Raw genomic sequence first — 11,005 nt, forward strand, 5'->3', positions numbered from 1 at the left:
ATCATGAAAGTCAAAAACAAGAGAATTTTGGCCTTTCCTCCTTGGGCAATGGGGAAAATCACTTTCTTGCTAGGGAAGTACTGATATATCTCAACTTTTTTTCTTTGCAGCTTGTAGGAGATTGAGATATCTCATTTTTGTAATTTCATCTTGATAGCACAATCACAAAGTGTTGTATGCTCCAAGAAAAGAACTTCTAGTGTTTTTTTGGACAGAAATGACCGGAAATTGTGAGTAAGACATAATCATAAACTCCATGGTAAAAATATTAATCTCAGGTTAATCATCACCTCTTTAATGTTATACCCCTCCCAACACCCTTGATCAGTTTTGAAAATTATCTTCTGCTTAGCTGAACCTACGGGGAACTACAACATCAAAGAGAGATGTTCAAAAACCCATTTAAGAGCTACTGGGTGGGTTTATTCTTCTTTTTTAAATTTTTTATAATAGCCCATTGTAAAATACAAAATTGAAATAAAACAAAGTACCTGGTTTTGCCATTTTTAGAGTCAAAAGGGTTGGAAGCATAAAAAAAGTACCATTGGAATCTCAATTATCGAAAATTTTTGATGGGAGCTTCATTTCTTGTATCTGTCTCAGCTGAAACTGTACCTAGCCTTAAGACCAAATCCTTCTAACTAAAATACCTAGCAAACAACTTTAGAATGTTCTTAATTCAAAGAATACAAATTTCAGGAACAAAGCAGGAAACCTCAGCAAATCACATGTTCATACCGTAGCAAGTCATAAAGCTGTTATTTCAGTGAGTCTGTTTCCTTACCTTGGAACCCTACTAAGTCAAGCGGCAGTTGCACTGAGGACATGAAAAAAGAGTTGATCTAGGAGGTACTAGCTTAAAATGGTCGCTCTTACTTTTTTTATATAATTATGTCATTGCAACTAAAAACACGACTCTTTAACTTTTAAATTGTGTAGTTGTTTGTGCGCCTGTACGACGGGGCCGCTAAAACTGCAGAATAATTGAAATATTTTTGTATTTGAGGCAAAAGACCTTAAAAAACGGACAAAGAGTGAAAAAACTCAATGAAAGAACGACAAACGAGACTCTGGCCAGTAATGAGAAAAGGTGAAAAACTAAAAAATGTAGATATTTCACCTGCATGCAAACGAGGCGTCTTCAGCACAGAAGAAACAAACAAAAACAAAAAAAAATACCACCAATTTTAATAAAATACATTTCTGTGGAAACACCTTAACCACACAGACTTTACATGAAACTGGAGCTCCTCGACATGCTGGTTTTAGCTCCGCTGGTAAGTAGACCTTTTTAGCTACTGCGCAACTTTATGCTGTTGCGTGGAATTATTTTTCGATCGTTACAGTTTCCTTCAAATTTTGCTAAATGCGGTTTTTCTTGTAGTGAATTAAGTCCGACGGGGCAAATATGAAAATTATGATTACGTTTCAAACTTTTAAAATGTTACTTTTTATCGAATAATATTAAAACTGCAAGGTTAACATTTTACGTGCCTGATTTTGTTAATTTAATTTAGTCTTGAAAATTGATTCCATTACATATCATCCTTCCCATTCTTAAAGATGTCCTCATCGTTGTGTTACCCTGCTCTTTCTACTCTTTCAAATTTTGATCTCGCTTCCCCCTTTTTTTTAATTTTGACTTGGTACTTGTTGCTTTAATTAACTTAGCTATGGTAAGATATATATTTTTTTCTTCATATTCCCGATTGCCTTATGAGACTACATATATTAAAACATTACTTTAAAGTCCATCACCTATAAACTCTATTTGACGAAAGGACCAAAGAGTTTCTATTGACTAACACATTTGGTAATATGATTACGTAATAATTATTATTTCCTCCACCTAACATTAAAATTCCTTCACCTGATATGCTAATAATTCTACATGGTTCTAACTAATTAAGTTCTGCCTTTGCGACTATTTTATCACTTAAAATGGTACATTTTTGCTTTTTCTAATACTTGACTATACTTCCACCTGACGCTATAATGATATGATAAGTAACTGACTTCAAGAACACTGATATATATAAATAAAATAATTTGCTAATAAAAGGTTTCACAAATTATAATTTTTAAGCTTAATGTCTGATTGCAACACTGGGGTAATGTAATTTACATTTGTTTTCATCTGATTATGAAAAGTTTCTCAATATTCACTAAAATTACAGATACATAAGATTCACACTTACTTCATCATTCTACGTGTCTATAATACTCACATACGTTGTCACTTTACTTTGCGCTTCCTTTAGTTAATGTACTGGGTTCATCAAAATATTATCAAATATTACCAAAATCTTTTATGGTGTTATCAAATTCTTGTCTAATATTATCAAACATCTTGCACTACATTATCAAAATCTCGCCTGATATAAAGAAAATCCTATATTGCATCATCAATACCTTATGTGGTATTATCAGAATCATACAAGCTATTAACAAAATCTTGCATGGTATTATCAAAATCTTACCAGGTATTAACAAAATATTTTCAGGTACTATCAAAACGTGTCTAATGTCGTCAAAATCAAAAATTGTATCATCAAAATCATGACTACTATTACCAAAATTTAACAAAGTACTATGAAATTGTGTCTGCTATTAAAAAGATTATCAAAATCTTGCGAATTATTACCGAAATTCTGTGTGGTACTGTCAAAGCCTTGTCTGATATTATAAATCATCTCGCACTGCCTTATCAAAATATCAACTTGTATAATGAGACTTCTCTATAGTATTATCAAAATCTTAAATGATATTATCAAAATCTTGCAATTTATTAACAAAATCTTTGCATTGTAATATCAAAAATTTTACCTGACATTATCAAAATATTTTCAACTACAATCAAACATGTGTGCTATTACCAAAATACAATATGGTGCTATGAAAATTATTTCCACTAAATAACAAAATTTAACATACTGCTATCAAAATCGTGTCTGTTATTATCAAGATTATGAAAACCTTGTCAAATATTATGAAAAATTGATGCTCTCAGTGAGTTTTACATTTAAAAGTTTAGATGGCGACTTGTTTTCACTACATTAAGTGCTGTCATTTTTTCTGCTTTATTTATAGATGGCAGCTTAAATGAAGTTTAAGCTAGGTTGTATTGGGTTAACTGCTTTCAAGTTAGGTTCGTTTAGGTTGACTTAGCATGGCGGTCCACGCCTAGAAAGTTTTGCCCAACCAACACTAGTTTTTCACTAAAAAAGACGAAAATCTGATAGCCTGACAGAAAAAGCTTAATAAAATGGACTTCCTCCCGTCGGAAGTGACAGATCAAACTGTTTGACATCAGGTAAATTTAGACCATGTAAGTTTTACAGGCTGAAAACATAGTGACATTCACTAGTCTGACGGAGCTTAATGCCACCTGTCCAGAAGCTTAATAAGTAGGGTTGACAATCTCACAGTTACGTTCAGGCCTCTATCACAAAAACTGATTTAAGTCTTAATATGATTATTTCCTATCATCAAGAAAATTGTTTGTTTGGTAGTGCGTAAATAAACTGATGAAATTGAATCTGCGAAATCATGTTTTCCTAGAATTAGGAAAATATGTTGAAAATTATATGTATGTTTTTATATTAATTTTGTGTCCTTATTAGTTGACACATAGATGGGAAATGAAATACAGTTCTTCTTTTGTTATCTTTTATGTTAAGCTAATGTCCCATTTCAATCAAATAACTCTTTTACAAACAAAAATTATTGTATGATGCCATTCTATTACATATTTATTTTTATAAGGAGATGGAAATAATTTCCCTGGAAACAACTAGTTTTGTCTGATATCGGAAATGGAAAGACCCAAAAGTGTTCTTTTCTAAAGACAGAATGACACAAATTAAGTGCCGAGACTTTTAAAGATCGACAATTTTATAGGAAACCACTTCTTTCTCATAAAAAAGAAACAAAGAAAGATGTCTATTCAGCAAAATAGTCAATAAAGAAGCAATTATGGCATGAAACAGGCAAGTTTGTCTGGTATATACTAGATACTTTAGTTCTAGAAAATAGTTCCTGAAAGGCAGATTTATTTTCCAGAGCTACTAGTGATTTCAATTGGCAGGAGCTGTAACAGTCTTCAAAAAAGCGGTTTCACTCTTTATTTTTACCCGTAAAGGGTTAAAATCTTGTAAAATAAACATAAGCTGCAGTGGCAACAGAACATAAATTTCTGGGAGATTCCAAATTAATTCTAGTCCATTTTTTTGAACTCTAGGCCTTAAAAATAAAATTTTAATAATTTGAAATGGATCTTAAGCTTGTTTTTCAAATTCTTAACATATTTTATAGATTCCTTTAGCACTTATAACTCAGGGCTTTGGAGAGATACGAGCTTAAAATTGAGCTTTTAGCAAAGAATGATGATAGGTTGTAAACTATTACTACTACTAGAAACTCATCACAACCTTATTTCACCTGAGACTTACACACTGACAAATATACCTTTGTAGACATTTCAAACATTTCTTCAAATTCATATTGATTATAACTTATGGTAGTTGCCTCAGCTGTCTAGAATTTTGGTTTAAAATGAAAAAATAATGGTAATCCCGATAAAAGCAAAGGTCATTTCCCCGGTTATTGTTTTAGAAAAGTAAATGATGACTTTTTTCATCAATATCCAGAATCAGTGATTTCCCTTCAGTATTGGAGAATTAATTGCCTAATATATTTGACATGTGATTTAATGGTTATAGCTATTGCTGTAAAAAACTGCTTTGTAATGATCATAAAAACTAGAAAAAAGTGATCATACGCATATACTCCAAATAGGATTGAAAAAAGTGCTAGTTTATAAACAATGTGTGACACAAGAAACCTTTCAGTTCAATTTTTTCGCAATGACAGGGCATGTCAGGAACTGGCTGTTCTTTTACTCTTGATTTCAACATATCTAAATAGGAGAATTGTTTCCTTCTCGTGACAATTTAGCTGCCATCTATGCCAATATTAAGTTGCTTCTTCCAACGATTGATAAATTTAAAAACTTGTTTCTTATCAGGCGACTAAACAAACTTTGACACTTCTTCTAAGCAATAACAACCATAAAAATATGAGAATAGTTTCGCAATTGAAAATACAATCATGGCATTAAAACTAGGGCCCATAAAATCCTTTGTGAATATAACGGCAGCTAAAATCACTCTGATGCAATAAATAAATATTGCCCATCGCAGCTATATTGGTTTGAGGAAACCTAAGACCATACAAAAATAGCATAGGTGTACGGGTAAGAATTAGTTAAAGCTAACATTTACAATATATCTATGGGCTGTTTTAACAATTTACGACTGTTTTAACAATTTATTGTATCTTAGAACAAGTGCAACACACTGAATCAAATGTTTTCAATGTCATGAGGTGGCTGGAAATGAACTTTCAAAACTGATTTCATTGCAATGCATTTTCACCAGGCATGGTTATTTTGCTCTCAGGTTAGCATTTCGAAAATAATTCTAGTTTTGCAAAATATCTATCATCCTGGCAAATAAAATCTTTGCTTCAGTAAAGATCTTTACTTCAATCAATGAAAATAGGAAGTTTTTGAGGATATACGATGGTAGAAATTACAATAGAAATTACCAGTGCCACTCACATAGCCCACAAGAAGTAGCTTCGTCATAGATGCAGCAAAAAGATAACCATAAGATTTTGATAGCCACTACTAGATCTTGTAAACAGTATCTTTCTTTGTAGAGATGAGATTGAAATTCCACTCATAAGAGTTTTCCAAACCCCTCCCTTTAAATGTAAAGAGAGGAAAAAAACAGTGAAGGCAAGCTCCGAGCTTAGTTAAAACGATTCGTTGGGAGCTAAATCTTTATATTTTTGCAGCGTGCTTTTCTGGTACAAAGGTGTTCAGGAGTGGTGTAGGGTATGATTACTTTGGAATTAAGTCTAAGGAATTAGGCTTTTCGAGGATATTCCCGATGGTCAATAAGAGAAACGAGGTAATGGGAAGTAGAAGTGGATTTTAGGTTCCCTAATTGTCTCAAGTCAGCAAGAGGTAGGATTTTTTTTCTTTAGCCCATCTGGAAGGAATTTCTCATAAAGTTTCGATAAAGTAAGAGCATTAGGATGAATGCCTTAAAAATCAGGCTTTCAGTTTTCTTTTGATTTGTTTTTACATTCATTTGCCTCACTACTACAACTAGCAGACGAGTTTCAACAACTGTTATATTTCCTCGGAAGAAATTATAAACGGAAAGGGTATGGAGGGATTAACCTGGCTCTCTTTGGCTAGAATAATCATTGGCTTAAGCAAATTGATTCACCTAAATAATGCAAATATCAGCTGAGCTTTAACAACTGTTAAATTTCCTCGGAAGTGGCGCCTACCTTGGAGACATCTAATTACTAGAAAAATAATTGAGAGAATTCTAGGGAGAAAGAGGCAAAATAGGCTCTATTTTGCCCCCAATCTAACCTGAACAGAAAAACAAACATGCAAAATCACAAACTTTCTATAACGAGCAAACTTTTCAGACTATTCCAACCTATTATATACCATAAATAAACAATTGCTCATAAGAAAATAAAAATATTCAAAGCACTCTATTGTACACTACAAACTTTTAAGCGAAATGGACTACCCCTTCGTGGATCACTCATTTTATTGTCTGGTGATTCTTGATAAGATTTGCCGGTTATACTACATTCAACAATGAAGAAGAAAATGTGTTTCGAATAATCAGTTCTATGGCAAAAACTTTAAGCTATCTTTATTTGAAAACCTAAAAGCCCCCCTACTGCCATTTATTTTTTCCAAACATGTTTTTCAAGGTCCTTTTTCAATTCTGTTTGATATTTACCTGGCTGTTTTTTTTTATTTGAATTTATGTTTGAATTTTACTTTTTAAACTTTACTATCATAGCATTCCACTCATTTCTTTTTTTCTTTTAAACTCGTATTCAAAAACCAGAAGTATATCGAAAAAAAATTCGTGTTATTCTTAAAACTTGGTTTGTTACTATATGTAGCTCTATTACTCCAAGTCACTGAAAATAAATGACAAAGTCAACAACAATTTCAAACTACAAATTGCTTAATTGTTTTATAGTGTAGCCCTAAATCTGCCGAAGATTTCCACACAAAATGACGAACAGAACGAAATCTGCACTCGGGGAAAGTAACTGGTCATTACAATATTACCGAACTCGATCTTCAACATTTTCATTGTTTAATGCACTGTTAGCTCTTCCGCCAGCTTGACTTTCAGTTGGAGATTGTTTAGGGAATGAACTCTCATCCTAGGAAGCTACGATGCCCGCCATACGTGGTGAGTCACACTAAGTGAGCCTAAGCGAACCTAACTTGAAATCAGTTAACTCAATGTAACCTAGCTTAAAATTCAGTTATGCTGTCATCTATAATTAAAGCCGAAAAGATGTCAGCACTTGTAGCGATAAAAGAAAAATGACTGAGGCAATTGTGGTCATAAATATTGACCGCGTCAAATCTAATATCGTACTTTAAAGCTGTGAACTTACACCTTATAAGTTCTTCGATAGCGCCACTTATAGCGCTTAAGACTGTGCCGTTTAAGGCGTTAAAGGTCGCACCGTTTCCGCCGAGTGAATTTTTCTTAGGTCGAGTGATACGCTAAGCAAACTATAAAAATGATAAGAGAATCTATGGTTCCGCCGGGTAATTTTACAATCGCATCGTTTGGTTTAAAATCAGATTCCTTCTGGGAACGTACCTTGGAGACTTACGAACTAATTACCTGTCGTGTGACTAGATACGGACATATAAAATAAAATAAACACATAATAGAAAAGCAATGGTTTTATTGAGACTTACATGTTTAGGTGTACAGCAATATGTCACTTCAAAGGACGGCAAATAATAACCAAGTCTCTACAATAACTGCATAATAACTTGAATCGCAATGTCTGAATGCCAATATAATTCTGTCGACAATAATGAGAGCACGAAAAACACTTTTCTTCGCTATATATCCTAAGTCCTGATCATGTGCTGTGGGAGCTACCCACGATTGGCCTAAGTCCTGAGGCGGGCCAAACCCTCCGTCCAATAATCTGTCTTAAATATTTCTGATGATTCAAACGTTCACACGGCTCTTATAATTTAAACTTCCTTAGAAATATTGTGTGTAGCATCTTTTTTATTGCCCACTATCTTAGCGAAATCCAAAGCTGGATAGCGCCGTTCTTTGTCTGAGGCTAACTGCAATTTTTCTCTTTGCTGATTAAGGACTTTTATTTTTTTTGAAACTAGATTTAAACTTAATTAGAGGAATTCGGAATTATATTTAAGAAGAAGGGACTTTATTCTTTTCATTTTAAATATATAATTTTACTCCCGTTACATATTACCCGTCCCATTATATTATGACGTCCCGTCATTAGGACTTGCTTGCCTTTGGGCTTTTGAAATGTTTGCAATTTATTAACTATTTATTCTACATAATTTTGTTTTATATTATATTATTTTATTTATTTTTTTTTATTTTGGCTTAATCAGGAGTGCTAAAAGTTCTCTTTATTATTTTTCTTATTTTATTCTACATCCCTATCTAAAATTCATCTACCGGACTAAGTTTATTCATGGTTCTAGCCTAGTTACTATACTAAAGAGATTTTTTTTTCTACATCTAACACTGATTACTTTTACATTTCCAACAAGGTTGGGGCTATTCTACCTTTACATAAGATTTTTTTTGAAGTCACTTTTTACAAGACTTTTTTTTTTATTTTGCTGTCTATAGGGCACACTAATTTCTATCTACGCTACATTAAATAAATATCACGACAACACTACACATAACTCTATCTGGAAATCTAACACTATATACAAGAACGATTTAAAATGCACAATATTGTGTTTACCATGTTCACTGGTAATATTAGAACACTTTCACTGGGGATGCTTGCTACGCAACGTTATTGATAGGATATTGGAAGTAACATAGTTGAAATAAAGTTATTAAGAAGTGACATATGTAAGTTCACATCTATTTCATCACCATTCGAGTCTCTTTAGCGTAATCAATCCTTCAGTTGTAAATTATTGTCCTTCACTCTTTTCGTCTTGGCAAACTTTTTAAAGCACTTACGTTATGGTTTCTTCATGGGAGAGTTCAAGCACGATTGTGTTCACACGACGAGTTTTCTCTAATTGTCAACTGGGAAATGATGCTTCCAATTACAGGTGTGGGAATATGCTATCAGAGTTCATTCTCACCTGCTTTTTGATAGTTTATATGGTGCCTTGTCATTAAGGGGTCGAACACTGGGAGTGCGTTCATTTTCTTCTCAGCATATAATTTTTTGGGATATTTTAAGGCACATAGAGAATGCATTTCTCGTATAAAATTGTTCATTTGTGCTCTTAGGGATCACAGTTCTCTTATAAAATTGTTAGTTCATGGCTTGCGTCTATTAACCTTTGTGGTGATTCCTAGGTTAATCACAGGGGAATTGAAGTTTGGATTTGGAACAGGTCGACATCAAACTATAGTGACTCCTTCAACATATTGTCTTTAACTTGTGGGAGGGGTTGGTCACTGGGGTTAATTTTGGTTTCCAGGTCCGTTTTTCAGAAATTATCTCGTAACATTTATGGGATAACAGAGATATGAACTTTCCACACAGAGGGGATAGGATGGATTCCGAGAGATGGTCGAAAGGGATCCGAGTTGTGAGTTTGTGACACATAAATAGTTTTTTGGGTCATCAAATATCATAACTATACGTTCATATGGTATATGGGTCCATAATGATTATCAAAGGCGATATTTATGTACTTATATCTTGTGCTGGTCGATGGGGTTCTCAGAATTTATGTGATTATATAGTTCAATAATGCACTGGATACTGAGATTCAAATATAATGTTACCTGGTACGTAATATGGTTCATGGTCGAGGAAACAACGATTAAAAGGTAACTGTAATTTTCGTAGACGTAGCTTGGATGAAAATCGGCTGGAGTCTATGGTGAGTACTCTTCGTTGGTTGAGGTATGATGAAAATAGATGCTACTAGGTTGTATCTGCACTGGACAACTCATTGTAATGATCGATTTCCAATATGTCGATCCACTTCCTGTAATAAAAATAAAGAGGCAGAATCACACGTTCTTTAAAATCAAGTAGTCTTAATACATAATAAACAATATAATTGGTTATTTTTTGTGTGAATTTTACACTGCACTACAATATTAAATAAATACATTGATACAAATAATTTGATTCGGAGTAAACAACGTCATTATCGTGTCAGTTTCAAATAAAACTATTTTCGCTGAGAAATCTAAAACAGAGATTTCTTCTAATTTGTTTTGGGTGAGGAAACGACAATACAAGGCTTATTTAACTCTTCAATACTTATTTAATTCTCCCTTAAATTTAAAACAATCCTTTAAACATAAGTTACTCTAAATTATCAAATTTGAGGTATAATTTTATAACATATATCATGCCTGCATTGTTTACGCACATTCGTGCTGTTTAAGAAACGCATATTGGAGCGTCGTAACTGTACGTTTTTATGTAAACGACTCTACAATGAGGGAACAGGACAGCAAGGACGAGTGGAGACCTCTATACCCACTCGTTTTCCAATGTCTTCCCTTTTTTCTTGGCTTAGACGTTTTCATGGGGTTCCGGGTTTAACCTCTGCATTTCAGCCGTTTCCCCGTGTTCTTCTCTCGGTTTTTGCCTTCTTAGTCTAAGGATTTTTCCGTAATTATAAGTCAGTAAGAATCTCATGGTCAGGGAAATCGCGAACACGAAACATACGGTCAGTAGTATGTTCCACCAGAAATTGGTTGAGAACAATCCGTATCTATTATTCACATACGTAAATCTCTGGTCTTCATTTGTAAATAGGGGTACTGGGAATCTAATGCTTCTCTTATTTTTGTAAGCTTTACTGTCTCTTTATTTTTTTCTATTTCGGACAATTTCGAGGAGTTTGTTTCCTCATTTTCTAAACTGGGAATAGTGTACGACAGGT

The sequence above is a fragment of the Artemia sp. Qi Xiang Cuo genome, chromosome 19 (assembly GCF_049724085.1).
Source record: "Artemia sp. Qi Xiang Cuo chromosome 19, ASM4972408v1, whole genome shotgun sequence".
Classification (NCBI taxonomy): domain Eukaryota; kingdom Metazoa; phylum Arthropoda; class Branchiopoda; order Anostraca; family Artemiidae; genus Artemia; species Artemia sp. Qi Xiang Cuo.